This window comes from Chlamydotis macqueenii, chromosome 2 (assembly GCF_036417535.1).
Source record: "Chlamydotis macqueenii isolate bChlMac1 chromosome 2, bChlMac1.mat, whole genome shotgun sequence".
Classification (NCBI taxonomy): domain Eukaryota; kingdom Metazoa; phylum Chordata; class Aves; order Otidiformes; family Otididae; genus Chlamydotis; species Chlamydotis macqueenii.
In genome coordinates, this window is record NC_141557.1 from 29,432,211 (window position 1) to 29,446,615 (window position 14,405).

Sequence of the window (14,405 nt, forward strand, 5' to 3'; positions counted from 1 at the left end):
GCAGTGGGACAGCCTGCCTCACCACAGGCTGCAGGGGAATTCTGGCCAGGAGCCGCATTACTCCTCCCCCTCCTTCTTCACTGACCTTGGTGTCTGCAGCCATTCCTCTCAAGAAAAATTCTTCACAACAGGCAGGCAGACGTCTTTCAGGATCTTTTTACATCCCATCTACTCTCCATTTCTTGCAGCCAGGCCGGGCCGAGTTGGGCCTAGTCGGCCGCCTGGCGGGAGGCCAGAGGGTGAGGCCTACAAAAGTCCACAAGGCTTGCGCCTCCCCCTCTCTGCCCCCACTCAGCTTCTTCACATCTTCTCTTCTCTTCTCCTTTTTTTTTTCTTTTTTTTTTTTTTCCTGTTTTTCCCCTTCTTAAATACGTTATTGCAGAGGCATTATCATTATCACGGAATATTCTGCTTCCAATTGGCTTGGCCTTGGCCAGCAGCGGGTCTGCCCTAGGCCCGGCCGAGTCCACTGAACAAAGGGGAGCGACTTCCAGCAGTTTCCTACAGAAGCTACCACCTTAGGCCCCCCAACACTAAACAAAAGCAGAACATGAGGATGACACTATAGCAAGGAAAAGCTCTGTCCCTGCAAGGCATTTTTAGTTCTGCAATGTTTATGAAGAGATGTTGAAATAATTGGAATCTGTACAGCTGAAGTACCTAATACATTGAGTTCACCTCTCTTGTCTCTGCTACTTACCACTGCAATAAATACTAGAGATGTGAACTGTACAGACCAGGCCATGAATGATCTACAGCTATATTGGAAAGAATTTGGGATGGTAATTGCTGATAATCTACAGATAAACAAAGAATCATCAGAAGTGGGCATGTAACACGGTCATGATCAAATTCTTTACGTATTCATAGTATATCCTATAATAACAGCATACAGTACTGTGACATGCTCTAATCCCCTCTTATGCCGTATGGAGTCATCCTGATTTGTGTTGAGAGTGCGAATCTAGTGCCAAACATGGGTAGCCAGCTCCACCACATTCCTCCAAAGCAGTAGTTAGTAGATATGTCTTCTAGATTTGTTGGTGGATTTTAGGCTTTTTTTCTCTCTCTCTGTCTCTCTCTCTCTTTTTTTTCTTTTTTTTTTTTAAATTTTATGTAGCCAATCTGGAATTACTGATTGAAATTGTGAGGTCTGTGGGAGAACAAGAAAGTTGACTTTTATTTTCTTTTAAAGTAATTACCACTAAATGAAAGCTATCAGCTGGATCAATACTGCATTTCAAAGGCAAGTTTAAAGTCACCTTGTGTGGGTTTCATTTCTAAATTTTAGATGACTACACAGGAAGTATCTGCAGTTGAATGGACCATCTGATCTCTATTAGCATCCATGTGGTATGTCTATATGCCCATGTTCACACAGAGGCTGAGGGGAAGCACTGGTGCACAGCAGGGCACAGTTGTGACCTTGGTCTTAGCGGCAGCCTGAGCACTCCCATGTATCCTGTATGTCCTAAGGAGAATAGATGGCATTGTCCTTGCCTGGCAGCATTGCCATCTTGCTTGTAGGAGGGCAGAAGGGGTTGCCTGGTGTTGCCTTTGTACAGCAAGGATGTTGGGCACTGACCTACAGCCTGCCCTTACTTTAGTTCTGTGGCCAGGCAGAGCCACTGTAGGCAAAGTGCTGGGCTCTGACTTGGTCCCTGGCCTGGCTGCTGATGATACAGTATAAACGATAACTTTGAGTCTAGATTTCCAAATTCTCCTGAGTCTTGATTGTCTATGCATGAAACCTGTCAATGAAAGCCAGCAGAACATACATTATGCTAGCTGATTACAGCAAAGAAAGGCCACTAACTCCATCATCCTTTTGTTCCAGCAGCAACTTTTATTCTGGCAGTTGTGAAGGACCTATTGTTCATTATTATACCTTCACTCTACTGAACAGAATCCTTCTGTTCTAGTACCAGATAGCCACTCAGTGATGGACAGCTGGCAGACTGTGATATACTGAAGTTCTGCTTTATTTTCTTTCACAGTTCCATTTGTAGAATGACTAAATTGCTCTCTGTGAAGCATAAGATGCTGCAAAAGAAACCTTCCTTAGCTGCTATTGTTGGGATACCATGGAATGGAGTTCCATAACTCACCAATATAATTTAGGCTGGAAAAAAAAAAGAGATATTTACTTTTTTCATTGGATATTTATTCTTTCTGTAACTGTATTGACAAAACATTAAACAGAATAAAGGTAATTATAGCTTTTTTTTTTCCTTAATTGCTATCTGAAGTTTAAAAGTTTGAAGTGAGCCCTTTCCCTCCCCCTGCTCTTTCTTAGTCTCTGCAGTGCAAGAATTGAAGCTCCTTTCCTCTCTTCCTTTGAAAGATATTTGTGTTACTATGGTGAGGAAAGCATGTAGCATTTAGAGCTGCAGACTAAATATAGCTGTTTTCATAATCCATTTTAAGTACTATGCCAATAACTTACTGGAGTAATTCATGTTACAGTAATATGAATAAATATTAAATACCCCAAACATAGTCACATAGACATGTTTAACAAACATCCTACGAGCTCAAGAAGGGAAACCAGCCCTGGCTTTAAACCAACACCCACATCTCCTGAATCCAGGACTGACTAAGTCTAAAACACCATCATTTCTCATTCCAGAATTGCTTTTCTGGTAAACGTAAGGAAGAGGAGAGATGTTTCTAGACTTCCATAAATTCTTCATTCTAGTACCTTTTTTACTTCTTTTCATAATGGGTATATACTCATAACCATCATGACTGACCTGATTGGGGTCATAATTTAAAACAAAAACTAAAAGCAGAAAATAGTGATGTTAAAACTGGAAAAAAACAGTAAATTTAAAGCACAATTTGGACTCTTTAGCAACACAGAACTAAATTATAATTCATCATAGTCTGACAACAATCACTTATTGAAGGTCAGTTACTTATGCAGCTCCAAAATAAAACTGGAAATAGGCTTTTCATTTTTCTGACTTGTTAGCTTTTTCTGACTTATTAGAAGATACAGCTGGTTAATTGTGCTGGAATTTTTTTTCTCTCGTACGTATTTAGAAACACTGACCATAGTATACATAGGTTATTTTGATGGGTGATCCCTTTAAGTTACAACCATATTCATAAATAAACTAACAAATAACCTTCTCAGTTAATGGCCACTAAAGATCTTAATACACTAAATAGAGTCTTTGAATAATTTACCCTTTCATTGTTCCTAGTATGGTTAATCAGTACACTGTGAGCTCAGAAATGTTCTTTCCAAGAGAATGGTCAAGAGTAGGCTCAGGAGGGCTCAGCTGATCTATTTGCACACTTGGCCAAGTACATTGAGAGTATCTGACGGATCTGTGTCTTAGATGGTATATAATATCACTTAGGAAAGGCTGGAGGAATAATTCATGACTGTATTACTGCTTTTTGTGCAAAGGTTTCCTGAGAAATTACCCTGTCAAAAGTTTGCTGTAGCCTGGCAGTGAATCAGACCTTCAGTTTCTGGGCAGCTCTGGTGCTAAAGACCCAGCCAGTGTGTAGTTTGGTGTCAGTGCCTGATGAGGCATGGGCACCTCCATTTCAGAGAGATGCTGAGGGCTACTGACCTGTGAGATGGCTGCTGTGGAAGGAGTGTGTGAGCTGGGAGCCCCAGCTGGTGGGATGAGGCTGCAGCTCTGGGGCAAACTCAGGCCAGGGCTGGGAGTGGGCTGTGCACCTGCACAAGCTGGGGTCAGGGGGGAAGTCCTACCAATGGCTCTGTGTCACTGGATTAGGATTTTTAGGTGGAAGATATATCCCATTGAAAAACTTCGCAGATCCACTTATTGCATCAGCCAGTTAAGGCAAGCACCTAAAAACAGGGTGCGCATGATTAGTGACCGTAATTGAGGAGCTGCCTTAATAACTTATTTCTTTCTCATCACATATGAGCTAGATGAATGGGACAGAACCTGAGTCTAGAGAGGGTCATTCAGCCCCCCAGCCACGAGACTGTCCTTTGTCTGCTTTCCTTCCTCAGGCACAGCACGCTTTCTGCCTTTGGTGTCAAGTGAGTCACAGGTCCTATGCACACCTTGCCTTCCAGGGCTCCCCAGGCTTGGTTCATCCCCTAACAAAATAAACTGCAACATTTATGCAGTGTGACCTTCTGTTTAAGTTGATCTAGTGGGAATGTGACACTGAAAAGGGCCAGCCTGCTCATCTTCCTCTGTGACCGGTGACATATCATCAGGGATTCACAGATCTTGCAGACTGTTGTCTTCAGGATGAGCCAGCTCATTGCGTAATCAAAAACACAACAGCTTTTTCTTATTTATTTCATTTTTTTCCCAGCAAGGTTAATTTTCTGCTTAAATGATCTACTTTGCATATTCAGGGACCCTTAATTTAATGGAAGGGATGTGGCAGAAGGGCATGTCCTGTCAGAGAGGGAAAAGTAGTGCAATGCTTTCAGCAGCACCTACTTTGTGCCACCTTAGCCCTTGTGCCTTGGCTCTGACCAGAGCACCCTGCAACCTTCTCACGTGCTCTATGTTGTGGGGTTGTGCGTGCTGAACACTGAGAAAATAAATAGGTACAAGAAGGCTGGATTTCAGGAACTTCCTTGGTAATTAGGAAAACTCATGGCAAAGCTGTGATGAGATAAAATTGTGGTGCTATAAAGGCAAAATTGTTTCTGTTTGTTATAGTCCAATATTCTGTAAGCAGTCTTGTCTGCAGAATTCCACCCCAGCTGGAGTTTTGGTGAGCTGTTAGGCATTGTTAATTTGATTTGCATTTTTTATTTTTTTGAGAGAGATATCTGAAATATGAAACAGTGTTTTATACTTTAAATTGCTGGCGGGAAATTCTGAAGTGTGTCTTTCTAGTTTGCCTGTATTTAAACCCGGGAAATATTGATGACGGTTGTGCTAGTGAAAGCCACTCAAAATAACAAAGCTAAGAAACAAGTACAAATTGCATTACTGGACAGTAGGCACAGCAGTGCGGTTCAGTGAGACAACCAAAGGGACAAATAAAGAATGGTGATCTGCTTCTTAAAACATAGATGTTTCTTGTTCTTTTTATCTATGTGATTTGATTTATGCCTGTGATTTTGGCAGTGTAAAAGGAAAGAATAGTTAAAGATTGCTAAAACCTCCTAAATTCAATCTTTTTAATTATTTTAAATTCTTTTATCAGAAAAGCAATAGACTACTTAGCTTTAGGGAGGGCATCAAAACTCTAATTCTACTAATATTTTTATAACAGTATTGTGACCATGACTTTCACTGAACTAAGAAAAAAAAAATTGTAACTGTTTTGCAAGCTTTGTGCACTTCTCATTACTAATTATTGACTGTTTGTGAATGTTATACTGCAGTGTTCCCATTTCATTTATGTACTAGCTCATTGCTCTTAAATGTTTAATGACTGCTGTGTATTTACTGATAATACAAATACACCTGTAAGTGAAAGTTCAATTTTGTTTTTTCCCTTTCAGAAATATGTCGGCCTGCCATCAAACCCAGGATATTTTAATTCATTATTCCGTGGCTATGCTGCATGCAAAACTGTGTTGATAAGTGCTGTAGTGCAAGTGGCTTTATGCTTTTGTTTGGTCGAAACTACTAGGGATAATGATTGAATCAAGAATAACAAAAGAAATAAGTATATGCTAGCAATGCATATAAAACCAGCACTTTATTAGTATGAAGATGTTTTTCCATATCAGATACTGTGGCAGTATTTTTATGTTTGTAGGCATGCATCTAAGACTAAGTAATTACAGTAGAATAGTGAAGTTCCAGACTTTGATCCTAATTTAACTGAAGTCAATGGAAGTCTTGCAAAGGAATGTAACCCTTTAAGCCCATTAACTTTTGAGTAATTAGAAACTGCTAAATTGGATCTCTCATGAAAAACAACTTATATTTCCCAAACTTACTGATCTGACAGTGTACATGAGAAATTTGCCTTGATCAGCTAAATGTGAATTGTGAGCATTGCCCTGTATTTATTGGCAGAGGGGGGGAAAAAAAATAAATCTGTTATGGTTAGGTTTAGGTTGCTGTTTCAGGAGCAACTGAGCTGATCCAGCATTGTATTTCTATTGTGAAGGGGATGTGTTGCTCCACCGCTTCTCTTGCCTTTTCCTGCAGATTGACCTCCGTGCCCCGCTCCCTCGTGGCTCTGGCACTTGCGCTGCGCTTTGGGAAGCCGTTCGACTCAATGGTTCCATAGAAAATGAGCCAAGTTGTTTTTGCTGGGTTACTTTCCTGCAAGGTTAGCAAATTGATTTAATTCACAGAAAGGGATCTGAGACACAGCAGAACAGATGTAAAAGAGGCAGGGGGAGTGGAGAGAGCTTTATGGGGGGGAAGCTTTCCCCTTCAGTAGTTGTGAACTGTGAAATTGCCAAAGCTGGCTAGTGAATGTTCACCCCTTGGCTGGTACTTGTCATCTAAGAATTTGCTCAACTACTGATCAGGGCACATCCTTTAGAGCTACAAGTTTTGTGGTGGTTATTACTGAAAAGTAGTTTGCATAGTGGGAGGTGATGACTGAAAGGCAGATCAGGAAGAGACTTTTTTTAAAAAAAAAATTTCAATGCAGTTCTCCAAGCTGGAGAACTGGGTGTTTGCTGGCTGATGGTTTAAACACAGCTGCTGCCTACAGTCCTGTGAGATGTAAACTTTGCAGCTGTGTTTTCTGTGGAGTATGAGTTCCTGCTTAAAGAGCTTTCAGCTCTTGAAATCAGCTTTTGTACTTTTTTATTTAGAGGTTTTTTTTTTTAATATTAACTAAAGGAAATCTGTGCTCTTATGAATTCTTTTGAGGAGGGAGAGCAAAAATAGAGCCAGATCCTCTGTAGTGTTGTCAAAAATAAAATCACACCCTGTGGTTAGAGAACTCCTGTAGCAGGCTTGGATCCCAGAACCCAGTATTTTCTACTCTTATTATGTTTCTTTAAGTCATTGCCTGCATCAGGCAGAAGGACATAATGATATTTCTTTCTATTTCACATAGGAGCTGCAAACAACTAGAATATTGTTTAATTCAATTACAGGATGTCTGATGTTGTGCTTTTGGTCAAATAGCTCTCCAGTGGGACTAGTAAGCCTACCTAGAGTCTAGAGATCTAACATAAACAGGTATGCACCTCCACAGAAAAACATCCTTAAGATGTTATTTTTATTCCCACTTTCCCTATTTTTGTTCAGAAAATTCCCAACCATGTATAGCATTGTCTTCCTTATTTTTACGTTAGCATGAAATATAGGTCAAAGGAGGAAAATTCTGAAATACTTTAATTGCAAAGAAACAACGTATTTCTGGAAAACAGATAGTGTTTTCACATGCATCTAAGTAAATAGACTTTAAATATAATTTAGAGTGCATAAGACACCCACACCTTTACTGATGCTTCCCCACCCCCCAGCTGTGAAATGCCTTTCCTGTTTTCAGGGTAACAAATATTACTGCATTATTGCCAGATAATTCATATATTGGTTTATTCGTATGCCTGAAGGGTTGCACTGTGATGATCTTACGATTAAAATAAAGTCTGAAAGCGTGAGGACTGACCTCCAGCTCTGCTGTAGTTTTCATTTATCACTGGTTAATCTGTGCATAAGGCTAACTTGACCTATTTTTTTTCGCCCCATGTGGAAATTTTCAATCAGAAAAACCCAGTCACAATCTGATTTTCATAGTATTTTAATGCAAATCTTCAAGTTCAGGAAAAACTTAAACCTGAATTATTTCAGACAAAATACCACAAATATCAGAGAATTTTTTGAAAATTTTTTTCACTGAAAAGCTTTACTGAAAAGCAGTTAAGATGAGACATCTTCAGCCAACGCCATTCTTTGTGCCTTCAATTTCTAACCTATAAGTCAGGGTAGTACTGCCTCAAAGGTTTCTTTGTGTGACATGTGGGTGCTGGAGTTGTGTGACTTGAGGCTGGAGGCAGGATATACAGTTCCTCTTTTCAGACAGGAGATATTTGGTAAAAAAAAATCTGGTTACATGTAAAGCTTTCCAGGATTAAGAAGCGTTGTCTTGAGGAGAGGATGTGGCACCAGAGCCTGCAAATAGTCACGTTGAAGTCCGTAAGGTGGTTGAGAAGGAACAGAAGAGGAAGTCACAATGTACGAGGTCATCAAGCTTGTGCAATTTTGGCAGCTTGAGGAAAGACATTGGTTTTGCAGTGTGGAACTTCCTGGCTGTGACCTTGAATAAAAATGTAAATGGGGTTTGTCAAAATCCATGTGAGGATCCTGGAAGGAACTGAAAGAACTGAGTGAGGTGTTTTGCCTCAGGTATGTGAAGTGCAGACTTAGCCATTCAGTGAAGAGAACAGAGCCTGTTGTAATTAGGCAGAAAGACTTGGATCTCAGGAAAAGTTTTGGCTCCAGTTATATATATATATATATATTTTTTTTTTTAATATACTGAAGCTGTTTTACCTGGCACAATAATTGTTCGGTATGAGGAAGAGCTAAGGAATTTCAAATATCCAGCTACCCAGAAGCTATCTCAGTAAGCTGTTTGGAAACCTTCCTTACAAAGCATACTTTGAGGTGTAACAGAGTCTACTATGTTTTGAAGTGTTTGAAGATCTTGGGGGAGTAAGAAGTAAGAACATTTAGATATTATCATTCTTTCACCTTACTATTTATTTTTACAATCATAATTACCCTTCTTAAAAAAAAATCTTGTTTAGCTTCAAAGCACAGATATGTCTCCTGTGGGAACAAAAAGACTGTAAGAACCTGCTGCCGGAAGCAAGACGAGTTGCCTTAACAAGACTCAATTTATAATTATTATTTTCCCCCTTTGTGACATTTAAGCATATTTGTCTAAAATAAAAAATGTTTCAGAGGTTAAGTAGGTCCAGAGGAGGGCCATGAGAATGATCAGAGGGCTGGAGCATCTCTCCTATGAGGACAGGCTGAGAGAGTTGGGGCTGTTCAGCCTGGAGAAGCGAAGGCTCCAGGGAGACTTGATAGCAGCTTTCCAGTACCTAAAGGGGGCCTCCAGGAAAGATGAGGACAAATTTTTTACAAGGATCCGTTGTGGAAGAAAAAAGGGCAGATTTAGACCAGACATAAGGGAGAATTTTTTTTTAATATGAGGGTGGTGGAACACTGGAGCAGGTTGCCCAGAGAGGTGGTTGATGCCCCATCCCTGGAAACATTCAAGGCCAGGTTGGACGGGGCTCTGAGCCCCGTTGGAGATTTCCCTGCTCCTTGCAGGGGGTTTGGTCTAGATGACCTTTAAAGGTCCCTTTCAACCCCAACTATTCTATGATTCTATGTCTTGATATACACTTACAAAATGTTGAAATGGTTTGGAACAGGGCCTGGGATTCTCCTTGTTCCTCTGTCCTAGGAATCCCTGGTTGTCCCTGTAGCAGTAACAGAAAGGGGACAGTGCAGAAGTGGCCTGGAGAGATTAGAAATATATAAATGTGTTACTCCTGCTGACACACAAGGTGTCCTTAATTTATTTAGTGTCCTTAATACACACTCTTCGTGTGCTGACTTGTGCATCCATTTCATACACATTTAAAGATTAATGGCTTCTACTGGAGAGGGAAGTGAATATGCAAAGACAGATATTCTCATTAATTATCTGCATTTCTGTTTCTGACTCAGTAGCCTCACAGCAAAGTTTTGCATTTAATGTTTAATTTATATCACTACATATTTCCTTTGGAAACAATAACATAGAATAGCATTTGTTTTTTATAGAACCTTTAATTTTACAATCATTTCAGGAATGCATCTAATGACAAGAAAGACAAGGACTTGGTCTTAAACTCTCTGCTGGCTCTGTAGGAGGGCAGAGGAACTGGAAAAATGTGCAGAGTTGATACTACATTCAGCTTTCGTTTTGGCAGTGGTGTTACTAGCATTGTTCTAGGTGTCGTGTATGTGTTAAACCCATGCAATATTGAAACATCAAATCAAACCTATAGTTGATGGCCCCTTTGACCAATATTTATGTGGAACATAAGGAAATTGCATGAGCAATATCTATGAGGTGCAGATATGAAACTGAAATTTCAGGTATTTGAGTTCAAGGACACACATGAACAGTTCAGTAAGGCAGCCCAGCCAATAAGAGTGAGAGAAATTATTGGGTGAATGGTATCTCATCAGTGGTTCTCTCCCCAAAATTGTAAACTCTCCACACCCAATGTGATGGCATATATTATATATCAGATGGCATTGCTAATCTAGTATTAACCAAGGAGGTGAAAGTTAGGTCAAAGTCTCACTAGATATTAAATTAGAACTTGACAAAAAAAAAAAAACCCAAACACTTTTTTTTTTTCTTCCCCCTCTCTCCTGACCTTTACTGATTGTTTTTCGTCCACTAGTTAAGATATACCATGGCTACTGAAGGATTGTAAATGTAGAAGCCCAGTGTGTACAAACATGCAACTGAGAGAATGAATGGAGAGTGCCCTAATAAACTTTTCCATGTGTGGCTCATGAACTAGGTAGTTGTAGAGCACAGCATCATTCTTATCAAATGATCTCAGCAGAAAAACAAGGGAGAAGGGTCAACCACCATTGATTATTCTCTGTCCTCATTTAATCCTTGAACAGAGATGCTACACCTCTTGCTTCTGTCTTCAGATGTTTGTGCATCTTTCTCATTGTGAACAATAAAGTGATACAAATAACCAAGGATAAGTCAAGACTTCCATCTTTTGCATGTTAAAATCCAGGTGGAAAAAAACGTTGGATCAAATACTGCTTTCCCAGGAGCCTGGTGTGTTTATGAGGCAGAGCACCTTTAGGTCTGGCAGGTTGTCATGTTGCCTCGGTGGCACACAGATGGCAGAGCTGCCTGGTGGATGAAGGCATTATTGGCATTGCCCTATTACCTTGTTATAACATGCCACCACAGCTCTATGCCTATGGCTAAAATTGCTGTGCCACTGATTCCTCCCCCGCTTTTGGGTAAACATTGTGCCTTCCAGGAAAAATCGTAGAATCATAGAATGGTTTGGGTCGGAAGGGACCTTTAAAGGTCATCTAATCCAAGCCCCCTCAAGGAGCAGGGACCCCTTCAGCTAGATCAGATTTCTTAGAGCCTTGTCCAGTCTGACCTTGAACATCTCCATCTACCACCTCTCTGGGAAACCTGTTCCAGCCTTTCATCACCTTCACTGTAAAAAAAAAAAAAGTCTTCCTTATGTCTAGTCTAAATCTACCCTCTTTTAGTTTAAAACCATTACCTGTTGTCCTATCACTACAGGCCCTGCTAGAAAGTTTATCCCTATTTCTTGTAGTCCCCCTTTAACTACTGAAAGGCTGCAATAAGGTCTCCCTGGAGCCTTCTCTTCTCCAGACTGAACAGTCTGTCTCAGCCTGTTTTCATAGGAGAGGTGCTCCAGCTCTCTGATCATATTCATGGCCCTGTTCTGGACACTCTCCGACAGGTCCATGTCCTTCTTATGTTGGGGGCTACAGAGCTGGACACAGTACTCCAGGTGGGACCTCACGAGAGCAGAGTAGGGGGCAGAATCACCTTCTGGCCAAGGTCCTTTTGATGCAGTCCAGGATACAATTGGACTTCTGGGCTGCAAGCGCACATTTATGGTTCGTGTCCAGCTTTTAATCCGTCAGTACCCCCAAGTCTTTCTCAGAAGTACTACACTCAATCCTGTCATTCCTCAGTCTGTGTTGACACTGGAGGTTGCCCTGACCTAGGTGCAGGACCTTGCACTTGGTCATATTGAACCTCATGAGGTTTGCACGGGCCTGCTTCTTAAGCTTGGTAAAAAATGGTAGGAAATAATCTCTCCACTTCTATCAGAAAGAAAAACTTTGCCCCTTGGCCTCTCCTGCCCATGGACCCATCAGAACAAGAGACCTGTGCGTTGACCGGTCAGGAGCATGGCTCACTGCCTGTGAAGCAAAGAATACATACAGAGCCACTCTGAAGCTGAAGCACAGCTATGAGTTTGTTCAGGAACTCTAATTACCTTTTGGATAGTGGCCCCTGGCTACTGGCTTGTATAGGCAGGTTTGTGTGTGTACCAGGAGGAGAAAAGAAAAAAAGAGCAGTATGAGAGACCAGTGGGAGTGAAGGAGGAGTGATGGTGTAACGTGGTTCAGGCTGCTCTGGCCATGCAGGCGGATGTGCTTCTAGAGGGATGGCACTGGGCTGGGCTGTACTTGCCTGGGAGTCTCTGTCTTTCCTCCCACCTTGAAAAAAAGCAATGAGAGGGAAAGGTTTTGGGCCAAGAATAGTGTAGGAGAAGCTTTTTGAGATCACTGGTTGTAAGAACCCATTGCCTGATTCATCCCTTGATTTCGAACGTTCTCTCGAGCAGATCCACTTATTTGCAAAGGTATTATTCCATCAGTTTACCACACTGGCAGGACCACACTGAAAAGGTTAATAGATTAGGTCAAAAGGGAAAGTGATGCTTCTTCGTGAAGTTTGTCTTGGAGTCTTTACTGCCAGAAAACCACATACAATGAATTGGTTATGCCAGGTGGGGACAAGCAGTTTTCTTTTTCTTCAAGTGGTCTCTGAAAAAATAGTAGCACATGTTTGAAAAATGCTGCTTTTCTGAGGGCAATGGATCTTTTATAAGAAGGGCTCTCAGTGTGAATATCAGCATTACAGGAAAACATTTCAACACTCCTTTTGTATGAAAAGTGATTAGATGTCCTTTATTCCTTCAAGTGTACGTGTCTGGTGTATTTTATTTCTGTCCTTATATACACGATTCTTCTCTGAATGGTGGCCTAGGCTTGTAAAACAGGTCCCTCAAGTACTCTGAAATGCTGCTCAAAAAGAGGATTGTAGCATGTGCTGTTTTACTAGTGGTGATGTCTGAATGGAGTCTATAAATAACCAAATGATCTGATATTTCAGTAATGACTATTTTGTTTCTATTCACATGGCATCTGGATTTTGGATTATATTATTCAGCTCTCATTCCTTCTTTTGATGCAGAACATTATTCTTACATGGGGAGAGATGCAGAAATAAAAAGACAACTTTTAGGTTCCTTCTATGACATAGGCAGAGAAATATACTGTATGCAAAATTAAATTGTAGAACTTTGTTGTGGCTTTTGTGCATTAACTTTAATGCTTTGGAACAATCTGAGCCTTACTTGAAAAAAATTCCTTTGAAGTAACTGGCAACAGTTTTTTTGTTTCTCTTGAAATTGTATTTTGGAAAATGGAGGCTATTTACTGAAAAATACAACCAGGTGAATGAGCAATAATATATTTTTAATGGGCTAACCTTTTGTTTTTGCTTTGTGTACAATTATCAAACTCCTTCAGTTGATTACCTGCTTTATGCTTTGTAGTAGTAGATGTACTGGTATGGTGGTATACCAATGTCTGTACACACGTGTTGTTGTGTTAAAGCATTGAACCCCAGACACTCCCTGTTCTAACTTTGCATAATAGTGACCACAGATTGTGGCAGAGAACTGTCTAAGTTGCAGATGAGTTGAGAGCTGACATTAATGGACCTGCAAAAAGTGTGACGTTGATTTTTGCCAATGAAATACAGAAAAATGTTCAAAATAAGGCAACAGGAATGAATGTGTCTAGCTTTGCACTGCATTAAAATATTTATTGCCAAATATTTAGTGCAGATATAAATGTTTAACACCAAGTGTGCACTTATGGGGTTTTCCATGTTCCTGTTAAATTTTAGATACAAGTTATTAGATGGTGGCAGATGAAAAGGAAGTAAAACATCATATTCTTTGTAGCTTTGACCCAATGTCTGAATTCTTCAATAATGATGAGAAGCATTTCCCCTTTCTGGTCTACAGAACCGAATGTTTCCAAATTAACTATTATGCATGTGAAATTTCTGCATTGAGAAGACGTTTCTCAGATGGAGGAAGCGCGGTATCTGCATATGAGAACCACTGCAAAGTGGAAAGCGGATTTTCTGTTCACCTTTTGATCTCTCAGAAATGAGTGACAGAGATGCATTTAGCGATAGTAAGTCTTCAGGGAAAGCTAAAAAACTTAACTACGTTTAGAGAGCATCTCATTTGCAAATTGTCCTTGCAGATTTTATCTGATGCCGTAAATTCATAATTAGTAGTTCTTATAACAAAATTATCTTTATTGTGCTGTATCAGAACTCTTACAGTATGCTGCAGTGTGTGTGCTGATAAGCAGGTGCTTTTTAAAGATTGTGGAATTCTGAAGGAAGGGTGAAATTTTAGAGACTGTAAAAATCTGCATGCTCCATGATAGAGCTTTCCTCATCAGCACTGCTGATTTATGTTGTGTTACTAAACATTATCTGTCAAACGTCAAGCACGTTATCTCCTTCTAAAAAAATGTGATTTTTAATATGAAGTAGATCAGAAATTCCTTCCGAGAAAAGTGTCATTGCATGCATGTATTTATGCCCTGAATTCTGTGGAAGGA